The following is an 11769-nucleotide window of genomic DNA, read 5'->3' as shown; positions in this document are numbered from 1 at the left end:
ATCTTTCTAAGAGTAGAATGTGAACGTTTTAAAACAATAACTAAGAAAATGACATGAAGGCTATGTTAACCAGTTTGATGGAAGTGTTTCGGATTTTGTGTGAAAAGCCCACACTGTACCCCAGAAGTGCATTAATGTACATAGTTACCATTCAAAAAAAAATTAAATAAATAAATTAAAAAATATTTTAAAAAGAGTTAAAAACCAATTGTCCCAGTCAGCACCCACTATCTAATGGGAGAGTTCAAAAGGTCTCCAGCAACTAGATAGCAGGGATCTACTAGTAGCTGAAGTGTGGCTCACTTGGTTGCTCCATGGAGTCTTCTCCAATAGAAGGTTTGGACCAAGGGGTCTGATGCCTCTTTACCCACCTTGCACCTCCTTCACCACTGGTCTCTGGTAACCCCAGTCTCTGGTATCCCCACTGCCAGTCTCTGTTAACCCAGTCTCTGTGACCCAGTTCTGTCCAATAAGCAAATGTGCCAGGGCTTTGTGCCTGCCAGAGTCAAAATAAACTCAATGCCTCCTTGGCCTGGCCACCACCCTCTGCCACCAGCTGGCAGGAGGAGCTGAAGTCTGCCTGCCTCAGGTACTCAATGGCAACTTGGGAGTGTTGCCTGAGGATATCAAGGATATCAACCTGAGGATATCAAGATAGCAAATGTATTTCTCACTCAGCCACCACACCTTTGCCCCCACTGCTCTATAGCTCTGATATCCTTATAGGGTGAGGTCTGGCTCCCTCTGGCAGTCCACAGAGTTGGAGAGGTGATTCTCTGAAATTAAACCCCTGTGGGATCACTTTATTTATGCTGATGCTGGGTGGGAGGTGTCTCCACTTGGGTTCCCTCACCTCAGCAATTCCTGAGTCTCTACCCATAGCGCAGACACCCAAGCCTCCTCCTGCTGCTAAGTTGCACTTTTTCAGAGCCAGTCCAGACACCTTCCCTTCTGTGCCTATCAGAACTGTTACCAGATTCAAAGATACAGCATAGCTGAGATGCTGCTGTCCATGCAATGACCAGTCCTAGCCAAGAAAGGCAAACATTCTGGTCTACGCAGGGGTTGAATTTCTAGACTGCTAGGCATGGGGGAAGGTTAGACTGGAAGTTCAAGGTGGCAGGGAAAATATTTGTTCAAACTTCCTGCCATACAAGAGAATTCTCAGGCTCACAGCATGGACTCTCTGGAGAAGGAGTCCCAGCTTCCAGCAAGTCACTCTGGTGGTGTGAGAGAAGAAAACCTCAGTTCACTGCTCACTAGTAGAGATCCCACAGCAAGCAAGCAACTCTCTTGGGGAAGTGGAGAGACACACGGCCTCTGAGATGAGTTCTGTACCTGAAATTTGTTTCTTTGGAATCACAGCTTGCCTCAGCAGAGAAGACATGCAATTATCTATCTCTTCTCTCAACTTGGCTCCCACCATTTGACTTTGTTGTGTTCTTTCTGGCCATTATCTCTCCTTCTGGACTGGAGGTTCTATTGAAAGCTGGCTCCAGACAGCCATAATCCCCCACCTCCCTTCATTCTTTCTTTTATTGGGGGGGTTGCAGTTTTTGAACTGGTACCCTGGTATATGGGGCCAGGCACCACCAGGAGCCACAGGCACCACCCTGCCCCCTTATTCTTGTTGAATATAAAAATTGGAGTTAGGGAAAATAGCCAACCCAAGGATTTAGCAAAATACAAGACACGTTGAAAGAAAATGAACAAATAAACAAACAAAAAAAACCAGACACAAGCACACAGACGCACAATCAGAAACAAATAAACAAACACACAAAAAGAAATCCAAACAAAGAGAAAAAGAACTCAAATAGCCTGATGTAAGCACTCTCAGCAACTATAAGGGAAGAAAAGAAAATAGTATTAATAATAATTTATTTTAATTAATAACTCCTACAAGAAAAGGAAAAGATGCAAAAGAGCAAAAAGAATGAGCAAATAAAAAAAAAGACACCACCAACAAAAATATTATTCATATACACACACACACACACACACACACGACTATATGTATGCTGTAGGGATCAACTTTAGTAGGAATTTATTTATGTTGCAATATACTTTATGAATATTAGGTGGTGCTGTGAGTGGTTCCCAGGCTTATACCTGATTTGCCGCTTACACTGTTTTAGGTGGTTGCTTGGCTACCTGCTTGGCACTTAAGACCCTGCCGAACTGTTGATTCCACCCATCTCAAAAAATCTTCATGGGCTGGTTTCAAATTCTCCCTGCAACAGTTCCGAGGAGGTGCAGGATATCCTGGGCCTGCTTTGGGTGCAGGATGGCTGCCTGCAGGTGAGACTCAAATCACAGCACCTGGTCTGTGTAGAAAGGTGCCTATGGCAGTCGCCATTGCTCAAATTTCAAAACATGTTTCCTTCCTATCTGGGATCTTTCCCATCTGAGTGTCTCTCCCACCACCTAGTCCTGGTGGTGCCATTCCAGACAGCACCCTTATCTGGCAGCCAAATTCCACTCGGGAGTCCACCCTTCACAAATCGTTCCACACAACACCTAGTTTCCCCACAAACTGGGAATTATAATCCTCTGTGGTGGGGGTGAGGGCTGGTTGCTGCCACCACTGCCACCACAGCCCGCTGTTTGCAAAGAAATTTTCCTGGCAGTCTCCACAGCTCCAGATTACACTCCAAGTCCAGCAATCTGCCACTTTGCAGCACACTTGAACTGCCTGTCCACACCAATATTCCATGCTGGGAATGATCTATTCCATTCACTCTCACCTGCTTTTCTGGGAGAGGCGTCCGAAACATCTATCCCATCAGCCATCATGCTATGCCTCCTAGTTACCACACTTTTATATTTTCTCATATGTTATAAATTCTCCCTCCCTCAAGCTTTACTTTGCCTTTTAACGTTATTTAATGTTATCTTAGAAACAAATAATCTATTTTGTCTATTAATACAGTAGAACCTCCTTACTTGGCCATCTCTCTACATTGGCCATCTCCTTAAGTTGACCTAATTTTCATAGACCAGACATGTACCACATGTACCTATCAGTACATTGGGCCTATATGTTGACCATTTTGTTACTATCCCTTGAGTGGGCAACTTACAGAGGTTATATTGTACTTTAAGTCACTGATTATTCCTTTGTGATTTCTTTCACTGCTCTTCTGTTTACAAGTTTGCACACTTGAATAGGTCATATAAATATATTATCTATATTCATATCTAATGTGTTCTGGGCTCAGCACCTGTAGCTCAGTGGCTAGGATGCCAGCCACCTGTATGCCAGGTGTAGTGACTCATGCCTGTAATCCCAGACCACTGGGAAACTGAGAAGGATCACTTGAAGTTAGGAATTTGACCCCAGCCTGGGCAACATAGTGAGACCCCCATCTGTACAAAAAAAAATCTTAAAATGTGCTGGCCATGGTGGCACACACCTGTAGTCCCAGCTACTCGGGTAGGCTGAGGTTGGAGGATCACTTGAGCCTCCCAGTTTGAGGCTGCAGTGAGCTATCATTAGGTCATTGCACTCCAGCCTGGGTGACAAAGTGAGACTCAGGCTCAAATACGTACATAAATAAATAAATATTTTTTTACGTTTTTATTTTTATTAAGTCATATATACATAGGTCATGAATATATTTATGGCTTTGTGGAATTCAATGTGTTGATTATTTGTACAAATTAGAGTGCTTACATCCTACTAATTAACATAGCTTTCACCTCATTTACTTAATCACAGTGTTAAGACATTTGTGTTCAATACTTGATAGATTTGACTTGTACCCTTGTAATATGCTCCATAGGTATGGTCCCACCGTTACTCCTCCATCTATCAAACTTCCCCACTCTCGTCCCAGCCCTCTCCAATTCTCTCCTTCATCCTGGACCATAGTTGTGATCTATCTTTCATAAAAGTGTGAGTAATTATAAATTGGTTTCATAAAAGTACTGAGTACATTGGATACTTTTTCTTCCATTCTTTGGATACTTTACTAAGAAGAATAATGTTCCAGCTCCATCCATGTAAACATAAAAGAGGTAAAGTCATCATCTTTTTTTTTAATGCTGCATAGTACACCATAGTATACATATGCCACAATTTATTAATCCATTCATGGGTCGATGGACACTTGGGCTTCTTCCATGACTTGACAATAATGAATTGAGCTGCAATGAACAATCTGGTGAAAATATCTTTGTTGCCAAGTGATTTTTGGTCTTTGCATATACACTTAGTAGAGAAATTGCAGGATCAAATGGCAGGTCTACATTTAGATCCCTGAGTGTTCTCCAAACTTCTTTCCAAAAGGAACATACTAGCTTGCATTCCCACCAGCAGTGAAGAATGGTTCCCTTTTCTCCACATCCATGCCAACATCAGAACATTTCATCCTAACAAAACTAAATACACATTTTTCTCATCAGCCCATGGAACATCCTCCAAAGCTGATCACATCTTAGGTCACAATTCTAACCCCAGCATATTTAAAAGAATAAAAATTATTCCTTGTATTTTCTCAGACCATCATGGAATAAAAGTTGAACTCAGTAACAAGAGGCATCTGCATACTCATGCAAAATCATAGAAACAAAATCACCTCATGCTGAATGATAGCTGGGTCATAGATGAGAATAAGAAGGAAATTACCAAATTTTTGGAACAAAACAATAATGAAGACATGAATTACCAGAACATCTGGGACATTGCAAAGGCAGTCCTAAGAGGGAAATTTATACCATTGCGAGCCTTCCTCAAAAGAATGAAAGAGAGGAAATAAACAACTTAATGGGACATCTCAAGCAAATGGAAAAGGAAGAACATTCCAACCTCAAACCCAGTAGAAAAAAATAAAATAAGTAAAATTAGAGCAGAATTAAATGAAATTAAAAGCAAAGGGATTATACAACAGATCAATAAATCAAAAAAGTTGGTTTTTTGAAAAGGTCAATAAAATAAACTTTTGTCCAACCTAACCAGAAATAAAAGAGTAAAATTCCTAATTTCATCAATCAGAAATGATAAAGATTTGTTTTAATAGGATAAAAAGTGAGAAGACTTTCATTCTCTTTATGTTCAATAGACTAGCCTTCTTAATAAATGGTATCTTTGTCCTTGGTTAAGGAGTTTTATGAGAGGAAAATCTCTACCCTAACTTTTTTTTCTAATCTACTATTCACTCCACTAATATTTGCACAGCATCATTTCTGTACCAGATACTGTGATAAGTGCCTGGGATAAGAAATAAAAATGAAATAGAAAAGTAAGGCACTTCAACTTAAAGGAGATTTAAGAGCTACAACACAAACAGGCAGGATGTACAGTGGAAGATCTGATTTAGTCTCTGGAAGGAAAGCATATTATGGAACATCAATCACTATGACGGTGGCAGTGGGATAAACTGGGGCAGTCATGAAGAAGTTACTATAATAATGAACAAATTACCCATATAATCTTTGCACAATGCCCTTCTCTGAGTTAAACTTGAGAAAAGAGAATAGCCTATTGTGTGATACTGGCCAGTGGCATGAGACAGTAAAACATCATTCTGTTCCGCAACTTCCAGTGATCTGTTTTCTAAATTTCCCTGGGATTCAAAGGGACCATATCTACAAGGCAAAAGGGAGATGTTCACAAGGCTAATGACCCCTTCATAGGAATCATACAGCATTAATGGAATGGTTACAAGGCAGATAGTAACTAGGAGTACTAGGATAGTAACTAGGAGTTACTAGGATAGTAACTAATAGTTACAAGGAGATCTCTGCATGGAATGGATTGTTTATTTTAAAGACAGGCATTCCTTCATGTGTCTGTAGGGCACATGCCTGTATTCACTGAAGAACCTTCTTTTCAAGTCCCTTGCCCACAATGAAATGGGATTACTTGTTCTTTTCTTGTTAATAAGTTTAAGTTCTCTGAGGATTCTGGTTATCAAACCTTTGTCAGAAACATAGCCTGCAAATATCCTCTCCCATTCTGAGCACTGTTTGCTTGCTTGACTTACTGTATTCTTGGCTGTGCAGAAGCTTTTTAGTTAGATCAGATCCCAGTAATGCATTTTTGGTGTTGCTCCAATTGCCGGTGGAGGGGGTCCTCCTCATAAAATATTCTCCCAGGCCAATTTTTTCAAGCATTTCCCCTGTACTCCCTCCCAGTATCTTAATAGTTTCATGTCTTAAGTTTAAATCTTTTATCCAGTGAGAGTCAATTTTTGTTAATGGTGAAAGGTGTGTGTCCAGTTTCAGTCTTCTACAAGTAGCCAGTCAATTCACCCAGCACCATTTGTTAAATAGGGAATCTTTCCCCCAATTTATGTTTTTGATAGGCTTATCAAAGACCAAATGGCAATAAGTAGCTGGGTTCATATTTTTGTTCTCTATTCTGTTCCATACATCTACCTCTCTATTTTTGTGCTGGTACCATGCTGTTTTGATCACTATAGTTTTATAGTATAGCCTGAAGTCTGGTAGCGTGATTCCTCCTGATTTGTTTTTATTTCTGAGTAGTACCTTGACTCTTCATCTTTAATCATCAGAGAAATGCAAATCAAAACCACTTTGAGATATCATCTAACTCTAGTAAGAATAGCCCACATAACAAAATCCCAAAACTACAGATGTTGGAAAGGATATGGAAAGAAGGGAACACTTCTGCTCTGCTGGTAGTAATGTAAACTAATACGTCCCTTCTGGAAAGAAGTTTGGAGAACACTTAGGGAACTAAAAGTACACCTGCCATTCAATCCTGCAATTCCTCTACTAGGTATACATGCAGATGACCAAACATCGCTCTACAACAAAGACATTTGCACAAGTATGCTTATTGCAGTTCAATTCATAATTGCCAAGTCATGGAGGCAGCCCAACTGCCCATTGACCTGTGAATGGATTAACAAACTGTGGTATATGTATACCATGGAATATTATGCAGCCATAAAAAATGGAGACTTTACCTCTTTTATGTTCACATGGATAGAGCTGGATCATATTCTTAGTAATCTCAAGAATGGAAAAAAAAATTCCCAATGTACTCAATACTATTACGAAATCAATATATAACCACTCACACTTTCATATGAAAGATAAAACACAATTATAGCCCAGAAAAAAAGAGAAAAGAGGGCAAAGGCAGGGGAAGGAGGAGAGGGATGGGTGGAAGTAGGGCAATCAGTGAGACCTCACCTACTGTGTATACTGTAAGCATATGTGTCAAATATATTAAAAGTAGAGTATAAATGTCTAAACCCAACAATTTGAATAAGTGAGGTGAATGATATGTTGAACAGTTAGATGTGAACATTCTAGATTGTATAGAGTGAGCACATTGTACCCCACAATTGCAGTAATGTACACAGTTATGATCTAATTAAAAAAAATAAAGACAGGTATACCAGGGAATATCGGTAGATGCAAGGAGTGAAGGGTAGTATTTAAGAGATTTTGGTCAGCTAAAGAAAGTGAATCACTCAGATAAAATATAAGTCTTCGTGAGAGAATGAGTTTGACAATGTATAATACATTCCTATTTTATTGTTTTAACATCATGCTTACCTCTTTCCATAAGTCATTAATATGGAATAAGAGAACCAAACAGCTATTTCAAAATTTATTCTTCTGGGATTTTCAGAAGATATGGACCTACAGCCTGTCCTCTTTGAGCTGTTCTTTTACATGTACCTTGTCACTGTGCTCGGAAACCTGCTCATCATCCTGGCCATCATCTCTGACTCCCACCTACACACCCCCATGTACTTCTTCCTCTCCAACCTGTCCCTGTTGACATCTGTTTCACCTCCACCACAGTGCCCACGATGTTAGTGAACATCCAGATGCAGAGCAAAGCCATCACATACAAAGGCCGCCTCATCCAGATGTGTTTTTTCATGACTTTTGCAGGGCTAGATAGTTTGATACTGACTGTGATGGCCTATGACCGTTTGGGGTACCATTTGTCACCCCTTGCTCTACAAGGTCATCATGCACCCTCATCTTTGTGGTCTTTTGCTTCTGCTTTCCTGGTTAATCAGCCTGACATATTCTCTGCTGCAAGGTTTGTTGGTTTTGAGTCTGTCTTTCCGCAAAGAAGCAGAAATCCCTCACTTCTATGAACTTGCTTAGATCCTCAAGCTCGCCTGCTCTGACACCATTTTTAATGACATCCTGCTATATCTTCTATCTGGTCTGCTGGGTATTATTCCCTTTACTGGGATTATTTTTTCTTATTCTAGAATCATCTTCTCCATAATGGGCATTTCCTCTTTCCTCTACTGGAGGGAAGTACAAAGCCTTTTCTACCTGTGGGTCACATCTCTTTATTGTCTTCTTGTTCTATGGTGCAGGCCTTGCAGTCCATCTAACTTCTGGAACATCCCAGCCCTCCAGAATGGATTCAATAACCTCAGTGATGTACACTGTGGTTACCCCCATGCTAAACCCCTTCATCTACAGCCTGAGGAACAAGGACTGAAGGGGGATCTCGGGGGGACTTTTCAGCAGAGGAGCTTGCTCTCATTGAGATAATGGAAGTCAAGGATAGACAGCAGTGATCCAGAGTGCTAACAACTAAACCAGTCACATGCCTATGTAAGATATAGAAAAGAAATACTGGGGGTGGAGCAAAGATGGCGGACTGCAGCCAGGTTTTTACAAAAGCTCCCGTCCAGACGGAGGCTTAAAGGACAGAAGGAGCTGATGGTGTGGAGTGGAGCCAAGAGAGAAGATTGAAGAGTGCACTTCAACCTTCCTGAGGAGAGCTGCGATCCCAAAAATACAATCAAAAGGTACAGAATCCACCACCAAGCAGACAGGAGTCCCCTCCCCCACAAGAAGAGCTCGCAGTTTACTCCATGCAAACAAGCGAGCAGAGTTCAATCATCCTCCCACCCTATCCCATGGGAGAGACCCCCTAAAAACTGGACCTCATACCCCTGCTGGTGTGCCACGGCACCCTCCTGCCAGGCATAAAACTGTAAAACTGTATAAAACTGTATGTATTCCCCACTTGCAACATTGAACTCCAAGGATTCCCCCACTCCACCCTGAGGTCTGGAGGTTTGTTACCTATGGAGTCCAGATTCTTGGGCATCTCCTGGAGAGAAGTAGAGGGGGAAAGGGCTGGTGCTGCTCTTTCCTGTGGCACAGGAATGAGGAATCCAGATTCTTGGGCATCTCCTGGAGAGAAGTAGAGGGGGAAAGGGCTGGTGCTGCTCTTTCTTGTGGCACAGGAATGAGGAGAAGAAAGTTGGCTTGGAGGAAGCCATACAGCAACAGTGGCATCCTGAGCTGTGAACTGACGCCATTCCAGATAGGCAAGCCCTGTCTCTCTGGGCAACCAGAGGTTCCCGACAACAGCCACAGGCATAACGACCTTGTTAACTTTTGTAAGTAAAGAGACAATTAGCCCCAGGCCTCAGGGAAATAGCTGAGACAAAGGCAGGGGGCTGGAATTGACACCTGAGTATAGACTCTAATTTGCTTCAGGCCCAGAGCTGAGTTCTTTACCAGCTCTAGAAAGCCTCTTACTTGCAGAAGAACTTAGATGGGACAGAAGGTGTGAGGCTGTAATGGCCACAACTTTCAAAGAGTAAATTCTTCCCCTGCTAGACTGGATTCAGATTTCCCAACAAGCACCCCACCCAAAGGGGAATGCTGACACAAAGGCAGTGGGCAAGCAGAGGTACAAATTGACACCTGAGTGTAAATTCTAATTGCTGCCCAGGGTTGAGTTGCTCATCAGTGCAGCAGCCTCTGACTTGCAGAGGAATCTAGTCGCAACAGAAGGCGAGGGGCTGGAATTAAGAGAACGTTCACAGCCTAATTTAAACACACAAGGTCCCCCTGCCGGCGCAGATTTCCAGGTGATTTTGGCAGTCATAAACCCCAGGAGCAGTTGCCTACTGGAGTGAATAGAGTCACAGACCTGGGAGATTACAAGTGACTGGGTGAAGGGTGGAGAAGGAGGTATTAACCTCCCCAGACTAACCCATCTGCTGGGTGGGTCCCTTTCCCCTCACAGAGCACTGGAGCAAGTTATATCCGAGCTGCAAGCAGACCCTTCTTATCTAGCTGCCGAAAACATTTGAACTTTTCCACCTGAAATGGGTGGTGACTGGGACAACTGATTTGGACCCCTTAAACTGGGCAGACCACCCAGGGACTATTCAAAGGGACACTCTGGGTGTATGGTTGAGGGAAGGTTTGATTTTCCTTGACCAATTGTTGTTTATGGGGGCAGGACGATTTAATTGCTGGTATTTCTCCACAGCTAAGACTTCAACCAAGAGAAACTGAATCACTAGGGTAGGAAAGAGAAAAGCTCAAAATAAGACAGAGCCACTTAGCCCCACCACACCAAGCAGGTCCCCAGTCTCTCGGGCCATAACACCATATGGGTCCTTGAGAAACCTCAAGGGGAAAAGCCAAATGGGGTAAAATAATCATGGGCCAGAATCAGTGGAAAAGCTCTGGTAATATGAATAACCAGAGTAGATGAACCCCCCCAAGAAGGGATGTGACTGGTAATATGAATAACCAGAGTGGGTAAACCTCCCCAAGAAAGGATGTGGCAGACAAAACTGAAGATCCCTTAAATAAATAGATAGCTGAGATGTTAGAAATTGAATTCAGAATTTGGATTACAAATAAGATTAATAGAATAGAGGCAAAGATAGAAATAGAAATTCAATGAGTATTCCAAAATTCACTCAAGAATTCAACAAATTCAAAGAAAAAACCACCAAAGATTTTGAAACATTAAGGCAAGAGATTGCAGCCCTCAAAGATCTGAAAAATATGGTAGAATCTCTCAGTAACAGAGTGCAGGAGGCAGAAGAAAGGATCTCAGACGTAGAAGACAAAGCTTCTGAATATGTCCAAATGTCCAAAGAGAATCAGAAATGGAAAGCAAAATCAGATTATTCTCTCAGAGAGCTCTGGAATAATTGGAAGAAAACTAATATTTGCCTTATAGGAATCCCTGAATACAATGAAGTTGCTTTGCAAAACACAGGGGCTCTTCTTTAGGAAATTATGAAAGAGAAACTTTCCAGATATGTCAAGAGATCCTGAAATTCAGATTTCAGACAGCTTCAGAACCCCAGCATGACTCAACCTGAATAAGACATCCCCCAGACACATCATAATTAACTTCCCTAAAGTTAACATGAAAGAGAAAATCTTGAAAGCAGTGAGAAATAAGAAAATCATAACCTACAAGGGGAAGAATATTAGAATAACTGCAGATCTCTCTGCCAAAAACTTTCAGGCAAGAAGAGGGTAGTCATCGATATTTAATCTCTTAAAACAAAATAACTTTCAGCCCAGGATCCTGTATTCAGCTAAACTGAATTTCATTTATGATGAAGAAATTAAATACTTTAATGACATCCATGCATTGAAGAAATTTGCCATGACTAAAGAAGCTCTCCAGGATATTCTCAGACCTATTCTCCATAATAACCAGTGGAATCCTCCACCACAAAAGTAAACTAACTCAGAAACTATTGATCAAACTCCAACTTCTACAGTGGCGGAAGGATTGAAAACGTCCACTGGACTTTTGAACAACTCGACACCTAAAATTTTACCAGGCTTATCAATAATTTCAATCAATGTGAATGGCTTAAATTGCCCCCTAAAGAGGCACGGATTGGCTGATTGGATACAGAAACTCAGACCAGACATGTGTTGTATACAACAATCTCATCTTACCTTAAAAGACAAATATAGACTCAGGGTGAAGGGATGGTCATCTATATTCCAGGCTAATGGAAAGCAGAAAAAAGCAGG

General features: G+C 41.5%; 1 pseudogene; it reads left to right on the top strand.

Annotated features, from left to right (window-relative positions):
* Positions 1 to 7554: 7554 nt before the first annotated feature.
* Positions 7555 to 8497, top strand: LOC111726562 (annotated as a pseudogene).
* Positions 8498 to 11769: the final 3272 nt, after the last annotated feature.

The sequence above is a fragment of the Otolemur garnettii genome, unplaced genomic scaffold (assembly GCF_000181295.1).
Source record: "Otolemur garnettii isolate 467f Iridium unplaced genomic scaffold, OtoGar3 scaffold00071, whole genome shotgun sequence".
NCBI lineage: Eukaryota > Metazoa > Chordata > Mammalia > Primates > Galagidae > Otolemur > Otolemur garnettii.
Note: the sequence above shows the minus strand (reverse complement) of the source record. Positions and strands in the feature narration are given on the sequence as shown.